At 48.3% G+C, this 16,182-nt stretch overlaps 1 pseudogene; it reads right to left on the bottom strand.

Moving 5' to 3' along the window:
- The window catches only part of LOC127918239 (tetratricopeptide repeat protein 30A-like), a 44,708-nt pseudogene that overhangs the window by 7,194 nt on the left and 21,332 nt on the right, over positions 1-16,182 (bottom strand).

Below are 16,182 nucleotides of genomic sequence, written 5' to 3'. Positions count from 1 at the left end.
ACTGCATTCAGAGTCACTGCACTCTCCCACCAGGGGTGAGACTGGCCACTGCACTCTCCCACCAGGGGTGAGACTGGGGTACAGGGGTGAGACTGGCCACTGCATTCAGAGTCACTGTTCCCACCAGAGGTTTACGCATTCAAGTCACTGCACTCTCCCACCAGTATATTACACTGTTCAGAGTCACTGCACTCTCCACCAGGGAGACTGGCCACTGCATTCAGGTCACTGCACTCACATTCACTGCATTCAGAGTCACTGCACTTCCCACCAGGGGAGCAAGACTGGCCACTGCATTCAGAGTCACTGACATCACCAGACCTCCTGCATATTATCCTGTAGTCTGGCCACTGACTCCCACCAGGGGTGAACTATACTCTATATGACCGAGGGTTTACGTCGGCAGGGACACTCCTGTATATTACAGTGTTCCAGCTATGCAGCCAGCGGGAGCAGACAGAATTTCAACAGCAGCATGACATCACCAGACCCTCCTTATTATCCTGTACTACGGTCATCAGAACTGTAGTCTATATGACTACGGTCAACAGAACTATAGTCTATATGACTACGGTCAACAGAACTATAGTCTGTATGACTACGGTCAACAGAACTATAGTCTATATGACTACGGTCAACAGAACTATAGTCTGTATGACTACGGTCAACAGAACTATAGTCTGTATGACTACGGTCAACAGAACTATAGTCTACTACGGTCAACAGAACTATAGTCTATATGACTACGGTCAACAGAACTATAGTCTGTGACTACGGTCAACAGAACTATAGTCTGTATGACTACGGTCAACAGAACTATAGTCTATATGACTACGGTCAACAGAACTATAGTCTATATGACTACGGTCAACAGAACTATAGTCTATATGACTACGGTCAACAGAACTATAGTCTATGACTACGGTCAACAGAATCTATAGTCATACAGAACTATAGTCTATATGACTACGGTCAACAGAACTATAGTCTATATGACTACGGTCAACAGAACTATAGTCTATATGACTACGGTCAACAGAACTATAGTCTATATGACTACGGTCAACAGAACTATAGTCTATATGACTGTCAACAGAACTATAGTCTATATGACCTACGGTCAACAGAACTATAGTCTATATGACTACGGTCAACAGAACTATAGTCTGTATGACTACGGTCAACAGAACTATAGTCTATATGAACAGAACTATAGTCTATATGACTACGGTCAACAGAACTATAGTCTATATGACTACGGTCAACAGAACTATAGTCTATATGACTACGGTCAACAGAACTATAGTCTATATGACTACGGGGTCAGAACTATAGTCTATATGACTACGGTCAACAGAACTATAGTCTATATGACTACGGTCAACAGAACTATAGTCTATATGACTACGGTCAACAGAACTATAGTCTATATGACTACGGTCAACAGAACTATAGTCTATATGACTACGGTCAACAGAACTGTAGTCTATATGACTACGGTCAACAGAACTATAGTCTATATGACTACGGTCAACAGAACTATAGTCTATATGACTACGGTCAACAGTAGTTCACTACAGGAGGCCCGTAAACATTGAAATGGTTTTACACTGTGCCTTAGGAAAGCATTCAGTCCTCTTGACTTTTCCCAAAAACATTGCTACGTTACAGCCTTATTCTAAAATGGATGAAATAAAACATGTTCTTCAGCAATCTACACACAATAACCCAAAACGAGAAAGCGAAAACAGTTTTCTAGAATTTTTTGCGAAAAAAAATAAAAATAAAAGAATGATGTTTTTTTTTACATAAGTATTCAGAGCCTTTTCTATGAGACCCTCTAAATTGATCTCAGGTGCATCCTGTTTCCATTGATCATCCTTTGAGATGTTTCTACAACTTGAATGGAGTCCACCTGTGGTACATTCTATTGATTGGTCATGATTTGGAAAGGCACACACCTATCTATATGAAAGGTTCCACAGTTGACAGAGCATGTCAGAGAAAGAAACCAAGCCATGAGGTGGAATGAATTGTCCTTAGAGCTCAAGACAGGATTGTGTCGAGGCACAGATCTGGGGAAGGGTACCAAAACATTTCTGCAGAGTTGAAGGACCCAGTGGCCTCATCATTCTTAAATGGAAGATGTTTGGAACCACCAAGACTCTTCCTAGAGCTGGCTGCCCGGTAAAACTGAGCAATCGGGGAGAAGGACCTTGGTCAGAGAGGTGACCAAGAACCTGATGGTCACTCTGACAGAGCTCCAGAGTTCCTCTGTGGAGATGGGAGAACCTTCCAGAAGGACAACCATCTGTGCAGCACTCCACCAATCAGGCCTTTATAGTAGAGTGGCCAGACAGAAGCCACTCCTCAGTAAAAGACACATGACAGCCCGCTAGGAATTTGTCAAAAGGCACCTAAAGACTCTCAGACCATGAGAAACAAGATTCCCTGGTCTGATGAAACTAAGATTGAACTCTTTGGCCTGAATGCCAAGCTTTACGTCTGGAAGGAAACCTGGCACTATTTGTACGGTGAAGCACGGTGGTGGCAGCATCATGCTGTGGGGATGTTTTTCAGCGGCAGGGACTGGAGACTAGTCAGGATCAAGGGAAAGATGAACGAAGCAAAGTATAGAGTGATCCTTGATGAAAACCTGGACCTCAGACTGGGGCGAAGGTTCACCTTCCAACAGGACGAAGACCTAAGCACACAGCCAAGACAATGCAGGAGTGGCTTTGGGACAAGTCACTGAATGTCCTTGTTGCCCAGCCGGCGCCCAGACTTGAACATCTTTGGAGAGACGTGAAAATAGCTGTGCAGCGCGCTCCCCATCCAACCTGACAGAGCTTCAGAGGATCTGCAGAGAAGAATGGGAGAAACTCCCCAAATACAGGTGTGCCAAGCTTGTAGCATCATACCCAAGAAGACTCAAGGCTGTAATCTCTGCCAAAGTACTGAGTAAAGGGTCTGAATACTTATGTAAATGTGATATTTCAGTTTTTATTTGTAATAAATTAGCACAATTTTTTTTACTTCATCATTATGGGGTATTGTGTGTAGGTTGATGAGGAAAAAATATTTTAATCAATTTTAGAATAAGGCTGTAAATGTAACAAAGTGTGGAAAAAGTCAAGGGGTCTGAATATTTTCCTGAAGGCAATGTATGTGATCCCTCCCTCTCTCCTCTCTCTCCCTCTCTCCTCCCCATCTCCCTCCCTCTCTCCTTTCTCTCCCCATCTCCCTCCCTCTCTCCTTTCTCCCCCATCTCTCTCCGTCTCTCCTCTCTCCCCCCATCTCCCTCCCTCTCTCCTTTCTCTCCCATCTCCCTCCCCATCTCCCTCCCCATCTCCTTTCTCTCCCCATCTCCCTCCCTCTCTCCTTTCTCCCCCATCTCCTCCCTCTCTCCTCTCTCCCCATCTCCCTCCCTCTCTCCTTTCTCCCCCATCTCCCTCCCTCTCTCCTTTCTCCCCCATCTCCCTCCCATCTCCCTCCCTCTCTCTTTCTCCCCATCTCCCTCCTCTCTCCTTTCTCCCCCATCTCCCTCCCTCTCTCCTCCCCCCATCTCCCCCTCTCTCCTTTCTCCCCCATCTCCCTCCCTCTCTCCTTTCTCCCCCATCTCCCCCTCTCTCCTTTCTCTCCCATCTCCCTCCCTCTCTCCTTTCTCCCCATCTCTCTCCCTCTCTCCTTTCTCCCCCCATCTCTCTCCCTCTCCCTCTCTCCCCCATCTCCCTCCCTCTCTCCTCTATCCCCCATCTCCCTCCCTCTCTCCTCTCTCCCCCATCTCCCTCCCCCTCTCCTTTCTCCCCCATCTCCCTCCCTCTCTCCTTTCTCCCCATCTCCCTCCCCATCTCCCTCCCTCTCTCCTTTCTCCCCCATCTCCTTTCTCCCTCTCTCCCTCCCCATCCTTTCTCCTCCCTCTCTCCCTCTCCCCCCATCTCCCTCCCTCTCTCCATTCTCCCCCACCTCCCTCCCTCCCTCTCTCCCCCATCTCCCTCATCTCCCCTCTCTCTCCCTCTCCCCCATCTCCCCTCCCCTTTCTCCTCCTCTCTCCCTCATCTCCCTCCCTCTCTCCTTTCCCCCCTCCCTCCCTCCCTCTCCCCCCATCTCCCTCCCTCTCTCCCCATTCTCCCCATCTCCCCCATCTCTCTCCCTCTCCCCCCATCTCCCTCCCCCCATCTCCCTCCCTCTCTCCTTTCTCCCCCATCTCCCTCCCTCTCTCCCATTCCCTCCCCTCTCCTCCCCCATCTCTCCCTCTCTCCCCATCTCCCTCCCTCTCTCCCCATCTCCTCCCTCATCTCCTCTCTCCCCCATCTCTCTCCCTCTCCCCCCATCTCCCTCCCTCTCTCCTTTCTCCCCCCATCTCCCTCCCTCTCTCCCCCATCTCCTCCCTCTCTCCCCATCTCCCTCCCCTCTCCCCCATCTCCTCCCTCTCTCCCTCATCTCCCCCCATCTCTCTCCCTCTCTCCCCATCTCTCTCCCTCTCTCCCCCATCTCTCTCTCCCTCCCTCTCCCTCTCTCCCCCATCTCCCTCCCTCTCTCCCCATCTCCCTCCCTCTCTCCCCCATCTCCCTCCCCTCTCTCCCCATCTCCCTCTCCCTCTCCCCCATCTCTCTCCCTCTCCCCCCATCTCCCTCCCTCTCCCCCATCTCCCTCTCTCCCCCATCTCCCTCCCTCTCTCCCCATCTCCCCATCTCCCTCTCCCCCCATCTCCCTCCCTCTCCCTCTCTCCCCATCTCTCTCCCTCATCTCCCTCCCTCTCCCCCATCTCCCTCTCCCATCTCCTCCCTCTCTCCCCATCTCCCCATCTCCCTCTCCCCCCATCTCCCTCTCCCCCATCTCCCCCCCATCTCTTTCTCCATCTCCCTCCCTCCCCTTTCTCCCTCCCTCTCTCCCCATCTCCCTCCCTCTCTCCATTCTCCCCACCTCCTCCCTCCCTCTCTCCCCCATCTCCCTCATCTCCCCATCTCTCTCCCTCTCTCCCCATCTCCCTCCCTCTCCTTTCTCCCTCCCTCTCTCCCTCATCTCCCTCCTCTCTCCATTCTCCCCCACCTCCCTCCCTCCCTCTCCCCCATCTCCCTCCCTCTCTCCCCCATCTCCCCCATCTCCCTCATCTCCCCATCTTTCTCCCTCTCTCCCCCATCTCCCTCTCTCCCCCATCTCCCTCCTCTCTCCTTTTCTCCCCCATCTCCCTCCCTCTCTCCCATCTCCCTCCCTCTCTCCTTTCTCCCCATCTCTCACCCTCTCTCCCCCCATCTCTCCCTCTCTCCCCATCTGGTAGTTCTCCCTGTTCCCCATCTCTTAGCCTGGGCCATCTCCACTGGGATCTCCTATCTCCCCCAGGACAACCCTTCTCCCCCAGTCTCTCTCCCTGGGTTATCTCCCTCCCTGGGATCTCCCTCCCTCTCTCCCTCTCTCCCCATCTATCTCCCAGTCCCCCATCTTAGCCTGGGTTATCAGCACTGGGATCTACCTCTCCCCATCTCCCTTCTATCCCCCATCTCCCTCCCTCTTAGCCTCTTATCAGAACTGGGATGTCTCTCCCTCTCTCCCCCATCTCCCCTGGGTTATCCCAGCATCTCCCTCTCTCCCCCATCTCCCTCCCTCTCTCCCCCATCTCCCTCTCCCTCTCCCCATCTCTCTCCCTCTCCCCCAGTCCCTCCCTCTCCCCCATCTTAGCCTGGGTCTCCCCATCTCCCTCCCTCTATCCCCATCTCCATTCTATCCCCATCTCCCTTAGCCTCTCTTATCTCTCACTCATCTCCCTCCCTCAGGACCATTATATACCAGTAGATCTTCCTGGAGTTATCCCCATCTCCCCATCTCCCTCTCCCAACTCCCTCTCCCCCCAGATCTCCCTGGGTTATCCCTCACTGGGATCTCCCTCTCCCCCATCTCCCTCCCTCTCCCCAGATCTCCCTCCCCCCCAGATCTCCCTCCTCTCTCACTCAACCCTTATATACCAGTAGATCTTAGCCCCTCCCCCCCCATCTCCCTCCCTCTCCCCATCTCCTCCCTCTCAGTTAACTCACGTTCTATACCAGTGTTTCTTAGCTGGGTTATAAAAGCCGATGGCTTCCTTGTACTTGTTCTCCTGCATGAAGGACGTGAGCCACGTTGAGCTTCCAGGTGTCTTAGTTCGTTGCAGAACTCCACCGACTGGGAAGATCTTCTCAACCATCTGGTAGTTCTCCCTGTTCCAGTAGATCTTAGCCTGGGCCATCAGCACTGGGATGTACCTATAGGACAGGACAACAGTTATATACCAGTAGATCTTAGCCTGGGTGATCAGCACTGGGATGTACCTATAGGACAGGACAACAGTTATATACCAGTAGATCTTAGCCTGGGTTATCAGCATTGGGATGTGGGGTGTTATTTTTAATTCTTTATTTCTGGAGAAACCTAATATTGATTATTTAGCAGACATCACTTCCTTATAGCCGTCTGGATGAGAACGATGTCAATTTTGTCTGTTCTCTTTGGTCGCAATGTCTTTTTTTTTAGATAAACAGCGTGTTTTTGAATGGTAACTGTGTTACGGGTGGAGTTTTGGGCGGGGTGAGGAAGGTGTGACTTTCAGGTTACAACAGGCTATAAGTATACAGCAGAACGCCGATCGTCCTCACTTTGATTATGCTGTAACAACATGACCAGGATCTCTATTCATTTAAGCGATCAGATTGGGGCTTTCAGGAGGAATATGGAAAATCTACTGGAGACATTTCAAAAGTACTGGTAGACTTGGTGATTTTGGTCACGGACATTGCCATTCACAAACAATATAATCAGATGCCTGTTTTACACCGACCTCGAAAGCCCAGGAAAATGATCAGGTACGGTAGGCTACAATACTGTAAAGCCCAGGAAAATGATCAGGTACGGTAGGCTACAATACTGTAAAGCCCAGCAGAATGATCAGGTACGGTAGGCTACAATACTGTAAAGCCCAGCAGAATGATCAGGTACGGTAGGCTACAATACTGTAAAGCCCAGCAGAATGATCAGGTACGGTAGGCTACAATACTGTAAAGCCCAGCAGAATGATCAGGTACAGTAGACTACAATACTGTAAAGCCCAGGACTATGATCAGGTACGGTAGGCTACAATACTGTAAAGCCCAGGAGAATGATCAGGTACAGTAGGCTACAATACTGTAAAGCCCAGCAGAATGATCAGGTACGGTGGCTACTATACTGTAAAGCCCAGGACTATGATCAGGTACGGTGAGCTACAATACTGTAAAGCCCAGCAGAATGATCAGGTACAGTAGACTACAATACTGTAAAGCCCAGGACTATGATCAGGTACGGTAGGCTACAATACTGTAAAGCCCAGCAGAATGATCAGGTACAGTAGACTACAATACTGTAAAGCCCAGGACTATGATCAGGTACGGTAGGCTACAATACTGTAAAGCCCAGCAGAATGATCAGGTACAGTAGACTACAATACTGTAAAGCCCAGGACTATGATCAGGTACGGTAGGCTACAATACTGTAAAGTGGATCTAATCATGCTAAAAAATAATGCTGAAATGAATCGACTGCTGGTCTTTACTGTCTGCTGCACATGTTTACATTGTATTCCATTTCCAGAGAGACTATTCAAGCCGTCGACTCACTGATGAATGAGGATGACGATGGATCGGTAAAGACCATCTGTAATCTGCTGACATCACAGCACAACATCAACATCGCTCTAATCACAGTCAGAAGACAGTTGAAGAAACTGGAGTGGACTTATGGAAAGGCTCAGTAAGACATGTTATATATATATATATAAACTGGAGTGGAGTTAAGTCCCGCAGCGTCAGCTCCCAACTTTTAAAGCAGGAACCACTATAGCAGTAGATGTCAGCCTGGGGGAATCACCAATACAGAAGAAGAGGAGATACACCATTCAGACAACCAGACAGGGAGAAGTTCCAGACCAGCCACCAATCAGACAGGGAGAAGGTCCAGACCAGCCACCAATCAGACAGGGAGAAGGTCCAGACCAGCCACCAATCAGACAGGGAGAAGGTCCAGACCAGCCACCAATCAGACAGGGAGAAGGTCCAGACCAGCCACCAATCAGACAGGGAGAAGGTCCAGACCAGCCACCAATCAGACAGGGAGAAGGTCCAGACCAGCCACCAATCAGACAGGGAGAAGGTCCAGACCAGCCACCAATCAGACAGGGAGAAGTTCCAGACCAGCCACCAATCAGACAGGAGAAGGTCCAGACCAGCCACCAATCAGACAGGGAGAAGGTCCAGACCAGCCACCAATCAGACAGGGAGAAGGTCCAGACCAGCCACCAATCAGACAGGGAGAAGGTCCAGACCAGCCACCAATCAGACAGGGAGAAGGTCCAGACCAGCCACCAATCAGACAGGGAGAAGGTCCAGACCAGCCACCAATCAGACAGGGAGAAGGTCCAGACCAGCCACCAATCAGACAGGGAGAAGGTCCAGACCAGCCACCAATCAGACAGGGAGAAGGTCCAGACCAGCCACCAATCAGACAGGGAGAAGGTCCAGACCAGCCACCAATCAGACAGGGAGAAGGTCCAGACCAGCCACCAATCAGACAGGGAGAAGGTCCAGACCAGCCACCAATCAGACAGGGAGAAGGTCCAGACCAGCCACCAATCAGACAGGGAGAAGGTCCAGACCAGCCACCAATCAGACAGGGAGAAGGTCCAGACCAGCCACCAATCAGACAGGGAGAAGGTCCAGACCAGCCACCAATCAGACAGGGAGAAGGTCCAGACCAGCCACCAATCAGACAGGAGAAGGTCCAGACCAGCCACCAATCAGCAGGGAGAAGGTCCAGACCAGCCACCAATCAGACAGGGAGAAGGTCCAGACCAGCCACCAATCAGACAGGAGAAGGTCCAGACCAGCCACCAATCAGACAGGGAGAAGGTCCAGACCAGCCACCAATCAGACTGGAGAAGGTCCAGACCAGCCACCAATCAGACAGGGAGAAGGTCCAGACCAGCCACCAATCAGGAAGAATATTGGACCAAAGTGACCAACCAGCAGAGTAGGTGAGGTAAGTCACCAATCAGGGAAGAGAAAGGTGAGACAAGCTACCAATCAGACAGGAGAATACTCGGTAGGGGCGGGGTCTACTCACTTCTCCACCATCTCATTAGAGTCCTGGAGGGTTTTCTTCACAGGCTTCATTATCCCGGGCTAGTCTGGCTTCCTGTATCTGAGAGACAAAGATTACACACAGGTCACGGGCTAGCCTGGCTTCCTGTATCTTAGAGACAAAGATTACACACAGGTCACGGGCTAGTCTGGCTTCCTGTATCTTAGAGACAAAGATTACACACAGGTCACGGGCTAGTCTGGCTTCCTGCACCTTAGAGACAAAGATTACACACAGGTCACGGGCTAGTCTGGCTTCCTGTATTTTAGAGACAGATTACACACAGGTCACGGGCTAGTCTGGCTTCCTGTATCTTAGAGACAAAGATTACACACAGGTCACGGGCTAGTCTGGCTTCCTGTACCTTAGAGACAAAGATTACACACAGGTCACGGGCTAGTCTGGCTTCCTGTACCTTAGAGACAAAGATTACACACAGGTCACGGGCTAGTCTGGCTTCCTGTATCTTAGAGACAAAGATTACACACAGGTCACGGGCTAGTCTGGCTTCCTGTACCTTAGAGACAAAGATTACACACAGGTCACGGGCTAGTCTGGCTTCCTGTATCTTAGAGACAGATTACACACAGGTCACGGGCTAGCTGGCTTCCTGTATCTTAGAGAAAGATTACACACAGGTCACGGGCTAGCCTGGCTTCCTGTATCTTAGAGACAGATTACACACAGGTCACGGGCTAGTCTGGCTTCCTGTATCTTAGAGACAGATTACACACAGGTCACGGGCTAGTCTGGCTTCCTGTATCTTAGAGACAGATTACACACAGGTCACGGGCTAGTCTGGCTTCCTGTATCTTAGAGACAAAGATTACACACAGGTCACGGGCTAGTCTGGCTTCCTGTACCTTAGAGACAAAGATTACACACAGGTCACGGGCTAGTCTGGCTTCCTGTATCCTAGAGACAAAGATTACACACAGGTCACGGGCTAGTCTGGCTTCCTGTATCTTAGAGACAGACTACACACAGGTCACGGGCTAGTCTGGCTTCCTGTATCCTAGAGACAAAGATTACACACAGGTCACGGGCTAGTCTGGCTTCCTGTATCTTAGAGACAAAGACTACACACAGGTCACGGGCTAGTCTGGCTTCCTGTATCTAGAGACAGATTACACACAGGTCACGGGCTAGTCTGGCTTCCTGTATCCTAGAGACAAAGACTACACACAGGTCACGGGCTAGTCTGGCTTCCTGTATCTTAGAGACAGATTACACACAGGTCACGGGCTAGTCTGGCTTCCTGTATCTTAGAGACAAAGATTACACACAGGTCACGGGCTAGTCTGGCTTCCTGTATCCTAGAGACAGATTACACACAGGTCACGGGCTAGTCTGGCTTCCTGTATTTTAGAGACAGATTACACACAGGTCACGGGCTAGTCTGGCTTCCTGTATCTTAGAGACAGATTACACACAGGTCACGGGCTAGTCTGGCTTCCTGTATCTTAGAGACAGATTACACACAGGTCACGGGCTAGTCTGGCTTCCTGTATCCCTAGAGACAAAGATTACACACAGGTCACGGGCTAGCCTGGCTTCCTGTATCTTAGAGACAAAGATTACACACAGGTCACGGGCTAGTCTGGCTTCCTGTATCATAGAGACAGATTACACACAGGTCACGGGCTAGTCTGGCTTCCTGTATCTTAGAGACAAAGATTACACACAGGTCACGGGCTAGCCTGGCTTCCTGCACCTTAGAGACAAAGATTACACACAGGTCACGGGCTAGTCTGGCTTCCTGTATCTTAGAGACAGATTACACACAGGTCACGGGCTAGCCTGGCTTCCTGTATCCTAGAGACAGACTACACACAGGTCACGGGCTAGCCTGGCTTCCTGTATCTTAGAGACAGATTACACACAGGTCACGGGCTAGTCTGGCTTCCTGTATCCTAGAGACAGACTACACACAGGTCACGGGCTAGTCTGGCTTCCTGTATCTTAGAGACAAAGACTACACACAGGTCACGGGCTAGTCTGGCTTCCTGTATCCTAGAGACAGACTACACACAGGTCACGGGCTAGTCTGGCTTCCTGTATCCTAGAGACAGACTACACACAGGTCACGGGCTAGTCTGGCTTCCTGTATCTTAGAGACAGACTACACACAGGTCACGGGCTAGTCTGGCTTCCTGTATCCTAGAGACAGACTACACACAGGTCACGGGCTAGTCTGGCTTCCTGTATCCTAGAGACAGACTACACACAGGTCACGGGCTAGTCTGGCTTCCTGTATCCTAGAGACAGACTACACACAGGTCACGGGCTAGTCTGGCTTCCTGTATCTTAGAGACAGATTACACACAGGTCACGGGCTAGTCTGGCTTCCTGTATCCTAGACAGATTACACACAGGTCACGGGCTAGCCTGGCTTCCTGTATCTAGAGACAGATTACACACAGGTCACGGGCTAGCCTGGCTTCCTGTATCTTAGAGACAAAAGATTACACACAGGTCACGGGCTAGTCTGGCTTCCTGTATCCTAGAGACAGATTACACACAGGTCACGGGCTAGTCTGGCTTCCTGTATCTGAGAGACAGATTACACACAGGTCACGGGCTAGTCTGGCTTCCTGTATTTTAGAGACAAAGATTACACACAGGTCACGGGCTAGTCTGGCTTCCTGTATCCTAGAGACAGATTACACACAGGTCACGGGCTAGTCTGGCTTCCTGTATCTAGAGACAGATTACACACAGGTCACGGGCTAGTCTGGCTTCCTGTATCCTAGAGACAGATTACACACAGGTCACGGGCTAGTCTGGCTTCCTGTATCCTAGAGACAGATTACACACAGGTCACGGGCTAGTCTGGCTTCCTGTATCTAGAGACAGACTACACACAGGTCACGGGCTAGTCTGGCTTCCTGTATCCTAGAGACAGATTACACACAGGTCACGGGCTAGCCTGGCTTCCTGTATCTTAGAGACAGATTACACACAGGTCACGGGCTAGCCTGGCTTCCTGTATCTTAGAGACAGATTACACACAGGTCACGGGCTAGTCTGGCTTCCTGTATCTTAGAGACAGATTACACACAGGTCACGGGCTAGTCTGGCTTCCTGTATCCTAGAGACAGATTACACACAGGTCACGGGCTAGTCTGGCTTCCTGTATTTTAGAAACAAAGATTACACACAGGTCACGGGCTAGTCTGGCTTCCTGTATCCTAGAGACAGATTACACACAGGTCACGGGCTAGTCTGGCTTCCTGTATCCTAGAGACAGATTACACACAGGTCACGGGCTAGTCTGGCTTCCTGTATCCTAGAGACAGATTACACACAGGTCACGGGCTAGTCTGGCTTCCTGTATCCTAGAGACAGACTACACACAGGTCACTATGGATGCTTTATGTTGTTCTCTCCAATGATAACACAGTATTATCACCGTATCCTGAACAGGGGAAAACGTGATGCCATTCTGTAAGAACACATCACTGATAGTAATCAGGTTAAACCGCACCAATGTGACCAGATCAGAGAAATGACTGGGCTGTAGAAGGCTTGGGAAAAGTAAGCTTTCGTCCCAAGTGGCACCCTAGTCCCATAGGGCTCAACTCAAAAGTAGTGCACTCTTAGGAAGAAAAAAAAGTGCTATCTAGAACCTATAAAAGGGTTCTTCGACTGTCCCCATAGGAGAATCCTTTGAAGAACCCTTTTTGGTTCCAGGTAGAACCCTTTTGAGTTCCATGTAGAATCTTGTACACAGAGTTTTCTACATGGAACAAAAAATGGTTCTTCAAAGGATTATCCTATGGGGACAGCCGAAGAACCCTTTTGGAACCCTTGGGGTTCCATTTGGGACGCAGCCTAAAGCTAATAAACAAGCTGGTGGCCTGAGAGAGCAGAATGGAAGAATGTAACCTGTGGGGCCTCGGACGAAAGAAAAGGAGAATGGAAGACCAAATAGATGAGAGAAGGATGACAACAGGATAACATGATAAACAGACAACATGAACAGGATAACATGATAAACAGACAACATGAACAGGATAACCAGACAACATCAACAGGATAACCAGACAACATCAACAGGATAACCAGACAACATCAACAGGATAAACAGACAACATCAACAGGATAACCAGACAACATCAACAGGATAACCAGACAACATCAACAGGATAACAGGATAACCAGACAACATCAACAGGATAACCAGACAACATCAACAGGATAACCAGACAACATCAACAGGATAACCAGACAACATCAACAGGATAACCAGACAACATCAACAGGATAACAGGATAACCATACAACATCAACAGGATAACCAGACAACATCAACAGGATAACCAGACAACATCAACAGGATAACCAGACAACATCAACAGGATAACCAGACAACATCAACAGGATAAACAGACAACATGAACAGGATAACCAGACAACATCAACAGGATAACAGGATAACCAGACAACATCAACAGGATAACCAGACAACATCAACAGGATAACAGGATAACCAGACAACATCAACAGGATAACCAGACAACATCAACAGGATAACAGGATAACCAGACAACATCAACAGGATAACCAGACAACATCAACAGGATAACCAGACAACATCAACAGGATAACCAGACAACATCAACAGGATAACCAGACAACATCAACAGGATAACCAGACAACATCAACAGGATAACCAGACAACATCAACAGGATAACCAGACAACATCAACAGGATAACCAGACAACATGAACAGGATAACCAGACAACATCAACAGGATAACCAGACAACATCAACAGGATAACCAGACAACATGAACATGATAACCAGACAACATCAACAGGATAACAGGATAACCAGACAACATCAACAGGATAACCAGACAACATCAACAGGATAACCAGACAACATCAACAGGATAACACGATAACCAGACAACATCAACAGGATAACCAGACAACATCAACAGGATAACCAGACAACATCAACAGGATAACCAGACAACATCAACAGGATAACCAGACAACATCAACAGGATAACATGATAACCAGACAACATCAACAGGATAACCAGACAATGTCAACAGGATAACAGGATAACCAGACAACATCAACAGGATAACCAGACAACATGAACAGGATAACACGATAACCAGACAACATCAACAGGATAACCAGACAACATCAACAGGATAACCAGACAACATCAACAGGATAACCAGACAACATCAACAGGATAACCAGACAACATCAACAGGATAACCAGACAACATGAACAGGATAAACAGACAACATGAACAGGATAACCAGACAACGTCAACAAGATAACAGGATAACCAGACAACATCAACAGGATAACCAGACAACGTCAACAAGATAACAGGATAACCAGACAACATCAACAGGATAACAGGATAACCAGACAACATCAACAGGATAACCAGACAACATCAACAGGATAACCAGACAACATCAACAGGATAACAGGATAACCAGACAACATCAACAGGATAACCAGACAACATCAACAGGATAACCAGACAACATGAACAGGATAACCAGACAACATCAACAGGATAACCAGACAACATCAACAGGATAACCAGACAACATCAACAGGATAACCAGACAACATCAACAGGATAACCAGACAACATCAACAGGATAACCAGACAACATCAACAGGATAACCAGACAACATCAACAGGATAACCAGACAACATCAACAGGATAACCAGACAACATCAACAGGATAACCAGACAGCATCAACAGGATAACCAGACAACATGAACAGGATAACCAGACAACATCAACAGGATAACAGGATAACCAGACAACATGAACAGGATAACAGGATAACCAGACAACATCAACAGGATAACCAGACAACATGAACAGGATAACACGATAACCAGACAACATCAACAGGATAACCAGACAACATGAACAGGATAACCAGACAACATCAACAGGATAACCAGACAACATCAACAGGATAACAGGATAACCAGACAACATCAACAGGATAACCAGACAACATCAACAGGATAACATGATAACCAGACAACATCAACAGGATAACCAGACAACATCAACAGGATAACAGGATAACCAGACAACATCAACAGGATAACCAGACAACATCAACAGGATAACCAGACAACGTCAACAGGATAACAGGATAACCAGACAACATCAACAGGATAACCAGACAACATGAACAGGATAACACGATAACCAGACAACATCAACAGGATAACCAGACAACATCAACAGGATAACCAGACAACATGAACAGGATAACATGATAACCAGACAACATCAACAGGATAACCAGACAACGTCAACAAGATAACAGGATAACCAGACAACATCAACAGGATAACAGGATAACGAGACAACATCAACAGGATAACCAGACAACATCAACAGGATAACCAGACAACATCAACAGGATAACCAGACAACATCAACAGGATAACAGGGTAACCAGACAACATGAACAGGATAACCAGACAACATCAACAGGATAACCAGACAACATGAACAGGATAACCAGAGAACATCAACAGGATAACCAGACAACATGAACAGGATAACCAGACAACATGAACAGGATAACCAGACAACATCAACAGGATAACAGGATAACCAGACAACATCAACAGGATAACCAGACAACATCAACATGATAACCATACAACATCAACAGGATAACCAGACAACATCAACAGGATAACCAGACAACATGAACAGGATAACCAGACAACATGAACAGGATAACCAGACAACATCAACAGGATAACCAGACAACATCAACAGGATAACCAGACAACATCAACAGGATAACCAGACAACATCAACAGGATAACCAGACAACATCAACAGGATAACCAGACAACATGAACAGGATAACCAGACAACATCAACAGGATAACAGGATAACCAGACAACATGAACAGGATAACCAGACAACATGAACAGGATAACCAGACAACATCAACAGGATAACAAGACAACATGAACAGGATAACAAGACAACATCAACAGGATAA

The sequence above is a fragment of the Oncorhynchus keta genome, unplaced genomic scaffold (genome assembly GCF_023373465.1).
Source record: "Oncorhynchus keta strain PuntledgeMale-10-30-2019 unplaced genomic scaffold, Oket_V2 Un_contig_13828_pilon_pilon, whole genome shotgun sequence".
Taxonomy (NCBI): Eukaryota; Metazoa; Chordata; class Actinopteri; order Salmoniformes; family Salmonidae; genus Oncorhynchus; species Oncorhynchus keta.
This window is presented reverse-complemented; position numbering and strand designations above follow the sequence as displayed.